Here is an 11,071-nt window from a genome sequence, read left to right as displayed (position 1 = left end):
TTTAAACATGGCTGCAGCAGCAACTGTTAAAATTCTTCACAATAAAGGATGGCAGCCAAAAACAGTTGCAGGATAGAATTTTTTTATTTCTGCAACTGTTTTTGGCTGCCATCCTTTATTGTATAGAGCATTGCATTAACAGCTGCGGGTCAGTAGTTGCAATGTGGTGATATGTGAGACTGCACAGCAAGGATAGAGATAACCTTGTAGTAAGAGAGGGAGTGTCATCACACCAAGGCAAATCTCTCGGTATAGCAACATGACTAGGTGTCGGATATTAGTGAAACAAATGGCCACTGGACTCATCTGAGTAGGTATGTACTTTTAAGACATAGATCACTTCTAATTGTGGGAAGCCAGTAGTACCACCACAGTACCAGGGTGCCACCACACAGCGATACAACTGTGCTCCACCAGCTGCAGCTACAGGTTCGAGATCAGGCTGCACCTGCCATATGCACTAAGCACTTCAAGGGACTTTGCGTCACCACCCTGCTGCCCGTGCCTGCCGCCACCAATGATGAGTTCCTAGTGGGCCTTGGTACCACAGTACTAGCTGCTGCCCGACTTCTGTCTGAAGGCAGCAGGTTGTACCTTGCACACCGCAGACTCCTCATGCAGCCACTGTGGAGCTGTCTCCCAGCGGGACACTATCGTAGATGAACACAATGTGCTACTGACATCAATGATCAAGGCCTAGAGAGGCTGCTGGCTTCAGCAGCGCCAAGTGCCTTCTTAACAGCACCAAGTGGAAGCCACCAGCCATTCATCACCCCTGCCATGGTCAACAAGGAGATGCTTCTGCCTTACTACACCATGCATTAAAATCAATAAAGATTCTTTGTAACTGTTAACAGTGTTTCCCTAGGCCCCACACCCTGTCACCACCACTCACTCATCTACCAGCATGCTACAGAGTGGTGTCAGGAGGGCCAACATCAACGCAGTGCAGGGGTGCAACAGCCCGCAGTATTATTGTTACGATGAGTGAGGCTGTTTTTGCTCTTGTGCGGTGACAGTTATGGGTTCAATGTTTAGGGGGTGTAATTTACAAGGGTTACCTTTACAAGACCAGAGGAGCTGGCTGACCTAGCATAGTTTAAGGGGAATTCTCAAGATGCTATGTTTGGTGCCTGTGCATTGTACTCAGTATAATTTACCTGGGCGCTCTTCCCCTCATGCTGAATCAGTAGCAGTGAACTGTTTTACATGTAATCACTTTTGGCACACAGTGCAGTGTGTCCAGGTGACTCATGCTTAGACTGAAGTAATAGCTTGATAGAATATTCTGCAAATACCTTTTCCACCATCTGTTTTTTTTTTTTTTTTTTTTTTTTTTTTGGTTGCCCTGAAATGGAAAAGTGAGTAAAATTGATCAAGAGGCAATGTCAGAGACACAAAGTGCCACCAATGAGGAAGCTTTATAGTCATTAAATGAATCAGCTAATTCACTTGAGAGTGGATAATGTGGTTGCAAATAATGTATTGGTGGATTAATATGGTGAAATGTAATTGTTGAGCTCTCATGCTCTAGAGGTATAGGGTGGGGCAAATAAAAGTGCCCCAGAGAACAGCATTCCAGGGTACAAAGAAACACATCAGAGGGAAGGAAATACAGTACTAACCTGACTATAGCAAATGTTGAAAGTGACTAGCATTCATTTTTTGGCACTTCTGGGTCCTGATCAGCACATTGCTGAAGGCGGATCGAAGCTGTACTGCTGGAATTGCTGCAGTCTCATCCGAAATGTTCTGCTGCAGTTCTTGAAGACTGTGAGAGTTGTTGCAATACAGTTCAGACTTGAGGGCTTCCCACACAAATTAATCACACACTGACAGGTCAGGTGACATGGGTGGCCAACTAGGGCCATGACTAGACAGATCTCTGCAAACAATTCTGTCAGGCATAAATATTGTGTAAATGTGTTCCAAGATTCGGTCGGCTGTATGGGCAGTTACCTCATCCTGTTGAAAGTAATTATAGGTCTTTTCCATCTCCATTAATGCTGCCACAAATGGTTTGAAAATGTTGCCAATGTAACACGCTGAAGACAGCATCTGATTAAAAAATATGGAACCAATAATATTGTGTGCAGGCTCTGCTAATCAAACCACAGTCTTCTGATCATGCAGTGGTTTTCGTGGAAATTATTCAGATTCTCCACTGCCTAGAACCTGTGATTTTGTGGGTTGATATAACCACTTGGGCAAAACCAGGCTCCATCACACATAAAGAACAGATCCATGTCCAAGCCATTCATTGTTATCTCATTGAACAGCCATCCACAAAACTGGAGCATCTGCTGGTTTTAATGTATGAACAACAGACTCTTGATAGGGATGCATGTGTAGATCCAATTGGAGTATTTGTCTGTACCATCTCTTGTAAAAGGTATCAGGTTGATTCGATAGGAATCTGAAGCATTTTTTGGTGAACTTCAGCCACATTTTCTGGTGTGCGGGTACATTTCCGAATAGTTTTTGATTTGTTCAAAACTGATCCTGTCTGATGCCATTTTTGGACTTGGCATTGCATGGCACTTCGACACCATTAAACTTTGCAGCAAAGAACTGACCACACCGTTTAAATGACTTTGTTGTCACATAACTTTCTATAATGAAGACCCACTGATCCACTGTGAGTACCATCATCCACTTTGAAATGCCCCTTTCACACTGATACAGCTCACACTATGTTCTCAAAGGGTGTGAATCACATGGCAGGCATACATGTTGTTTGCACGTCATACGGTGTGGTTATGTGCATACACTCACATTCAATCGCATCCACTCATTGAGGCCTCTTCTATTTGCCCACCCTGTGGATCCAGCTATCACTATCCTTGTTCCTCCCTTCTCTGGTAAGGCATCCGAGGCTGTGGTCACATCTGTGAAAGATCTTGAGTCATCAGATAACTTAAGAGGGTTGGTCAGATAAGCAGTTATTGTAGATTGCAAGGTTGTGATTGATGATGGAGGTGAAGCAGTTCTTAAGGTGCACAAAAGTGTTATGCAATGCAGGGGGTTTGATGACAATGCAGGGGCTTTTGACTAACTGAGACAGGCGTTGGAACAATGTTACAGGAAGCAGAATAGTGCAGATGTTTTTGGGAGCAATTGGGTATTGTGTCCAGAAGATACAATGAGTCAATGGAGGACTTCACAGATAGGATTAGGAAGTCGAACATTCACAATTGTGAATTGCCAACAGGAGGCGAACAATGGGCACATGATGATTTTCTGTGGGGGGTTTGACAACAGAGATGCCCGGGAGAGTGAACACGTGGGCACCTAAAGATCTCCATGCTGGGGTTAGGTTAGTGCTCGAATATGAGAAAACTGCTAGATTGACAGGGATGAGGGATCGAAGACACGTATTGACTGTGAAGTATTTTAATTGTGGCCAAATGGGACATATGCAGAGGCAATGCTACCAGCCATGAAGCAGTGCTGGGATTAATAGATGCAGCCAACAGTTTAATGGAAATTGTATTAAGGGTGGTATAGGTCATTGACAAGGTTATAGGGTTGGTAATAGAGGCGCACCAGGAGGCACTACGAAGCCACTGCGAGTGAATGTGTAACCTTAATTACCTGTTAATACATTATAGGTGTAAGGTAGTGAGATATTGTATACAGCATTTGTTTGGTGAAGCATAGTATCATACACATATGACCGGGGGTCTGAGGCAAAGTAGTGCCAGTCGATGTCAATAATTTTCATGCTGAAGAAGTTAAGTTGTTAAAGGGAACATTATTGGCTACACTAGAGACTCAGGTGGGGGAAATAGCCACATGAGGATGTTGACCCTGATGAGGTACAGGATGCTGCTAGGACAACATATCAAGAGAAATTGGAGCATTTAAAGGGGACAGAGAGCACACAGATGGAGGATCTGTTGTTAGAACTCCAGAATTGTTTTTTTTCCTACAAGAGTCATTACTAGTTATGCCAGTAAGTTAAGTTGATTCTGACAGGGAATGAAGCACCAGTGTATTGGGGGACATACAAAATACTACAATTGCTGCAACCAATTTTTGAGGAATTAATAAATCAGCAGTTGGATGATGGAATTATAGAAGAGAATATTAGTCCCTTGAGGTCAGCAGCTGTGATTGTGATGAAGAAGTCTACGGATGGCTCAAAGAAGTATTGGTTTTGTTGCAATTACCGCCATTTGAATAGTAAGAACATGATAATGTCTACCAAATTCCAAACATCACTGAGATGACAGTTAACCTCGGGCACAGCCAATACTTCTTAACAATGGACCCAAGACGTGGATACCAGCAGTTTGAAGTTGCTCCAGATGATAGTCCAAAAATGGTGTTTACAGGGTGAGTCATTAACTATTGTCACCTAGAATAACTGCGAAAGTATAAAAGGAGCTGACAAGTTTGTGGGACAAAAGTTGCATGGGACAATGGGGGCCATAACATGGCGTTGGTTTTTTGTTGCTAGGTGGGGTTGCTTGTTTTTCTAAATGGGATGCTATAGTTTGGTATTTATTTTCTGAAAGCGGCTATCGAGATGAATCCAATAATGTGTAACAGTAAGGTCTTTGAAGGTCAACGAAGGTCACCAAGGTGGCATGAACGTCCATTTAAAGAAGGTGTTCAAAGTGATGACCATTGGTATCAATGCAGTGCTGCAATCTTCTTATCATGGATTGAGTGGTATTCCTTATCACTTCGGCACTTATCAAAGTACATAATCTGACAATTCTTTCTCATATATCATGCAAATAGTAAATATTTGCCAAATACAGTGTATTCATCTAACATGCCATTGACATGTAAACACCATTCGATGGTTTCACAATACAACACTAATAGGAACGGTAAGACTAGTATTGTTGAAGCAAGCAAATGTGAATGATGTATTCCTTCAAAGAACCGATTTGCTTCCCATTTTCAGAGAATGCCAACAAAATTCAGTGAGAGCTAGAGATTTATACGCTGAAAGATATCCTCAATGTATTCACCCTACACATTGTACATTTAAATATGTGTATGATAAATTGAGAACAACTGGATCTTTAACGCATCAGAAATATATCCGGCAAAGGAAAGTTACTAACAAACAAACGGAAGTTGGTACTCTTGCCACTGTGGTTCGAGATCCTCGTGTTGGTTCGCGTCAAATCGCAAGGTAATCTGGCATGGGCCAGAGTAGCATTGTTCGTGATCTGCATCACCATAAATAGCATCCTTATCATATCACTCACCACCAAGAATTAACTGATATGGATTGTATGCGTCACATTGCATTCTGCCGATGGGCTCAACTTCAGATTCAGAGGAATGATACATTTATTAATTTGATTATATTTGATGACCAGGCTACATTCACTAACCATGTAAATGTTAATTTGTACAATACGCATTATTGGGCAACTAAAAATCCACATTGGCTGTGGCAAGTTGGATACCAAAAACCGTGACCCGTGAATGTATGGTGTGCGATTCTGGAGGACAGAATTATAGGCCCCTATTACATCAAAAGAAATCTTAATTGTAGGAAGTACACCACATTCCTGCAGAAAAACATTACTTCTGTTGTTGGAAAAATACCTTTAAGAACAAGGAACAGATTGTAATATCAACACAATGGGTGACCGGCACATTTTTCGCTATATGGCTAGAAATGGCCAGATCATTGGATTCGACGTGGAGGAGATGTGTTGTAGCCGGCTCGTTCACCAGACTTGATGCCTATGGATTTTTTCTTGTGGGGATTCATAAAAGACATTGCTTATAAAGATGTTCCAACTACACCTGAAGATATGCGAGAGAGAATTGTCAGAGCATGTGCTTCGATAAGTGCCGATGTGATAAGGAATACCACTCAATCTGTGATTAAAAGATCGCAGCACTGCATTGATACCAATGGTCATCACCTCGAACACCTTCTGTAAATGGGCATTCATGCCACCTTTGTGACCTTCGTTGACCTTCAAAGATCTTACTGCTACACATCATTGGATTCGTCTCGATAGCCACTCTCAGAAAATAAGTACCAAACTATAACATCCCATAAAAAAATTATAAAAAATACAAAAAATAAAAATAAAAAAAAGACCTTCATATCTCTGAAGTGACCCCGCCCAGCAACAAAAAAACGACATCATATTATGGCCCCTGTTGTACCATGCAACTTTTGTCCCACAAAATTTTCAGCTCCTATCATACTTTCTGAGCTATTCTTGGTGACAATAGTTAGTGACTCACACTGTATAAGGATGTCCTTTGGTCAAAGAATGCACCAGCAACATTCTAGAACTTGCTGGATGGGGCGCTGAACAGATTGGAACCACATCAATGTCTAGTATACATTGATGGTATAATCATCTATTCAAGGGCTATGCAAGAGTATAGACAACGTCCAACGAAAGTGATTACCAGCAGCCCAATTGACTCTCAGCAGGGAAAAATGTCACTTTGTACTGGATGAGGTTAACTACCTGGGCCGTGTCATAAATAAGAATGGTGTTAAGACAGATCTTCTTGTGCAAACGCACACACTATGCCCCAACTCGTACGAGACTTGGTAGATTAATCTGCCACCAGTAATGAGTGTAATGGGCAAACATCTATTAGCGCACAACAAATGTAGTGGTGTGAAGATGTTGGGAATGTGGGTCTCACGGGGAGCGTGCAAGGGATAACTCCCTGCAGATGCACTACCCTCTGTGCCCTCGGTGGCTCAGAGGGATAGTGTGTCTGCCATGTAAGCAGGAGATCCCGGGTTTGAGTCCTGGTCAGGGCACACATTTTCAATATGTCCCCAATGATGTATATCAACACCTGTTTGCAGCCAGGGTGTCGTTTTAATTATCATTTCAATCTAGAGAAGCTGCAGGGTCATCAGTGGTATCTGTTCTTTCGGGAACAGGTACTACCTTCATATATATTTCTTTTCTTTTTTGTATGTTAATGGAAAGTACATAAAATTTTGTATTTATGGGTATCCACAGCCTCCAGATGCTTAATAAACATAAACATGGTCTGTAATAGTCTGTAACATGATTTTTATTTAATCGTGCCATTAGTTAATTTTGACTACATGTCACTGTCAAGCACTTGTAAAACCCACATGAAAAGCACTACATTGTATGCATGCATCGCATGTGTAACTAACACTTACACACCTCACATTAACATGAAGTATGTATGCAATGTGAGGTGTGTAAAGTGTTAGTTATACATGCGATACATGCAGATAGTGTAGCGGTTTTCCAAGTTGGTTTTAAAAGTGCTTCACAATGACAAGTAGTCAAAATTAGCTAACTGCACGATTAAATAAAAATCACGTTTCACCCTACTATGGATCATATTTATGTTTATTAATGGAAAGTCATGATGGAATTTACATGGTTTAGGGAGTATGCAGGGTGTTTGCCTTAACCTGAAACACCTAATTATCTTGAAAAATATGCATTGTACAAAAAAATTGTTCCAGGTGAAAAGTTAATATTTTCAAAGGGGACATGTGTGTGTGCGTTGGCCACCCCCTAACTCCTTCCCCCATGGGATGGTGGGATTTTATTTTCAAATGAGTACCCCTCATTTTTATTAGAGATTTTGATTCTATGCCAAAAAGTAATTAGGGTTTAACTGGAATATTTTTTCTATTTGTAGTAGATGGTGGTGTAATAGACAAAATTCAATTTTTCCAATTTTTGCAACTATGAAACATCTCAGTTTACATTACATTCTTGGTAAAAATGTAAACTGTCTTGTTCAGGGTGTATACTTGGACGAGGAAAAAAAATTCCCAGATTTTTCCGGGATTTCCCGGTTAAAAATACACTTTCTCCCAGACAAAAATACACTTTTTCCGTGTTAAGTAACAGTATACTTTTCCTCGGAAATGTAAAGCTTATCAATCCTTTCAATGGTTGTGGTTTTATACACCAGCGTAGAATTTCCCGGCACTTTAGAAAACTAAACTCAGGGGGAAAAAACACGTTTTGGAAAGAAGTCTGATGTGCAGCGACATGTACACTGCATATTTCGTATTACGAAAGTATAAATTCGAATTCCACCAAACACCGCATGTTACTTTCCGAAGGATTGAGATCGAGATTGCGATGTGCTTTTGTAAGTCGGTCATAACTCATATAGTGAAGGAGGAGACCGGTAGAACCAGACATGAAGAGGAACAAATAGCATTAAGAGTAAATGATGCATTGGTGACAGATTTGTATAGTGTTGCAGAACTTTTTAACAAACATTTTATAACTGTTACTGAAAGGATGGGGTTGTCAGGTTCGGTAGATGCTGCTATGGATTACCTTAGACCAGACATTTCAAGTAACTTCCATAATATGAATTTGACCCTCACTACCCCAACAGAAATAATGTCCATCATAAAATCTTTAAAATCAAAAACATCTAGTGGGTATGATGAAATATCAACAAAGTTAATTAAAGAATGTGATTCTGAGCTAAGTAACATATTAAGCTATCTGTGTAACCAGTCGTTTATCAGTGGAATATTTCCCGAATGGCTGAAATATGCTGAAGTTAAGCCACTGTTTAAGAAGGGAGATAAAGAAATAGCATCAAATTTCCGTCCAATTTCACTGTTGCCAGCATTCTCAAAAATTTTCGAAAAAGTAATGTACAGTCGTCTTTATAACCATCTTATCTCAAATAACATACTGTCAAAGTCACAGTTTGGATTTCTAAAAGGTTCTGATATTGAGAAGGCTATCTACACTTACAGTGAAAATGTACTTAATTCATTAGACAAAAAATTGCAGGCAACTGGTATATTTTGTGATCTGTCAAAGGCATTTGACTGTGTAAATCACAATATCCTTTTAAGTAAACTAGAATATTATAGTGTAACAGGAAATGCTGCAAAATGGTTCAAATCTTATATCTCTGGCAGGAAACAAAGGGTGTTATTAGGAAAGAGACATGTATCAAGCTATCAGGCATCATCCAACTGGGAACTAATTACATGTGGGGTCCCACAAGGTTCCATTTTGGGGCCCTTACTTTTTCTTGTGTATATCAATGACCTTTCACCAGTAACATTACCAGATGCCAAGTTTGTTTTGTTTGCTGATGATACAAACATTGCAATAAATAGCAAATCAAGTGTAGTCTTAGAAAGATCAGCCAATAAAATATTTGTAGACATTAATCACTGGTTCCTAGCCAATTCTTTGTCACTAAACTTTGAAAAAACACACTACATGCAGTTCAGAACTTGTAAGGGGTGTCCCAAGAGTATATGTCTAACATATGATGACAAGAAGATAGAAGAAGTGGACGGTGTTAAATTCTTGGGATTACAGCTTGATAATAAATTCAACTGGGAGGAGCACACCACAGAACTGCTGAAGCGTCTTAACAAATCTCTGTTTGCAATGCGAATTTTGTCAGACATAGGGGATATAAAAATGAAAAAGCTGGCATACTATGCTTACTTTCATTCCATAATGTCATATGGGATTATTTTCTGGGGTAATTCATCAAGCCAAGCTAAAGTTTTCCGGGCACAAAAACGTGCAGTAAGAATTATATGTGGTGTGAACTCAAGAACATCCTGCAGAAGCCTGTTTAGGGAACTAGGGATACTAACTACAGCTTCCCAATATATTTATTCCTTAATGAAATTTGTCATTAAAAATATATCACTTTTTCAAACCAACAGCTCAATTCATGGAATCAATGCTAGAAATAAGAATAATCTTCACAAGGATTTAAAGTCACTTAGTCTTGTACAAAAAGGTGTGCATTATTCAGGAACACACATTTTCAATAACTTGCCAGCAGCCATAAAAAGCTTAACAACCAATGAAATTCAGTTTAAGAGAAGCCTAAAGGATTTATTGGTGGCCAACTCCTTCTACTCCATTGATGAATTTCTGAGGAAAACCAACTGATTTGTATATAAGTACAACATAACTTCTGCACAATTTCAGTGCAGTAATGTGTTCACTGAAAATTTGTGTGTGTGTGTGTGTGTGTGTGTAAGTATAATCTAACTTCTGCACCATTTCAGTGCAGTAATGTGTTCATTGTAAATAAGTATTACAGTAGTTGTATTACATGTTTCTTACCTTATAAATAAATATAAAACTTTTTTATTTTAAATTCAGTGCAATAGTATTTGTAAAATGACTCTTAGTGTTCATTAAAAAATGACGATCATTCCACTTGGGACCTGTGGAATGGTACATTAGCTTATTTGTTTTAGTTTAAATATTTGTCATGTATTGTTGTTTTTCTGACATGTTCCACATCCTGGAGGACCTCCTCACTACGGATCAATTGGAATGAAAGTAAATCTAATCTAATCTAATCAAGCGATCTCATTAGCCGATGACAGCGGATATTCAGAGCATAGGACACGTGATGTAGTCAGCCAATAGCAACGTCACTGTTACGTAGCGCGAACACACAAATAGGGAAAGGTAATGATTTAAATTAATATACATAGTGTTGATAAAAGACAAGAAAAGCTTTCACGTACCCTATAATATTGGCCTCTAAGAGTAATAAGCTGCAAGAGAAGCCAGGCTTTCACACGTAATGTTGATATTTTTTGCGCATGTTACATTTCAAGATACGTGCCAGTAAATTTTTTAACAACGGCATAAATGTCTGAAATTACATTGAAATGAACACCCTTAGCTGCTTACAGGCATTGACATACGTCAATGGGGACAGATGAAAATGTGTGCCCCGACCGGGACTCGAACCCGGGATCTCCTGCTTACATGGCAGATGCTCTATCCATCTGAGCCATCGAGGACACAGAGGACATATGTCAGCTTGTGTCTGTATATGTGTGGATGGATATGTGTGTGTGCGCAAGTGTATACCCGTCCTTTTTTCCCCCTAGGGTAAGTCTTTCCGCTCCCGGGATTGGAATGACTCCTTACCCTCTCCCTTAAAACCCACATCCTTTCGTCCTTCCCTCTTTCCTGATGAGGCAACAGTTTGTTGCGAAAGCTTGAATTTTGTGTGTATGTTTGTGTGTCTATCGACGTGCCAGCGCTTTCGTTTGGTAAGTCACATCATCTTTGCTCTTAGATATATTTTTCCCATG

The 11,071-nt window shown here is 40.0% G+C and overlaps 1 non-coding gene across 1 annotated transcript; it reads right to left on the bottom strand.

The window, feature by feature from the left end:
- Nucleotides 1-10,700: 10,700 nt before the first annotated feature.
- Trnat-ugu lies at nt 10,701-10,774 on the bottom strand. Its single transcript has one exon. It is a non-coding gene; the product is annotated as a tRNA-Thr (tRNA).
- Between the last annotated feature and the right edge of the window lie 297 nt (nt 10,775-11,071).

Source organism: Schistocerca americana, chromosome 5 (genome assembly GCF_021461395.2).
Source record: "Schistocerca americana isolate TAMUIC-IGC-003095 chromosome 5, iqSchAmer2.1, whole genome shotgun sequence".
In the NCBI taxonomy this organism is placed as follows: domain Eukaryota; kingdom Metazoa; phylum Arthropoda; class Insecta; order Orthoptera; family Acrididae; genus Schistocerca; species Schistocerca americana.
This window is presented reverse-complemented; position numbering and strand designations above follow the sequence as displayed.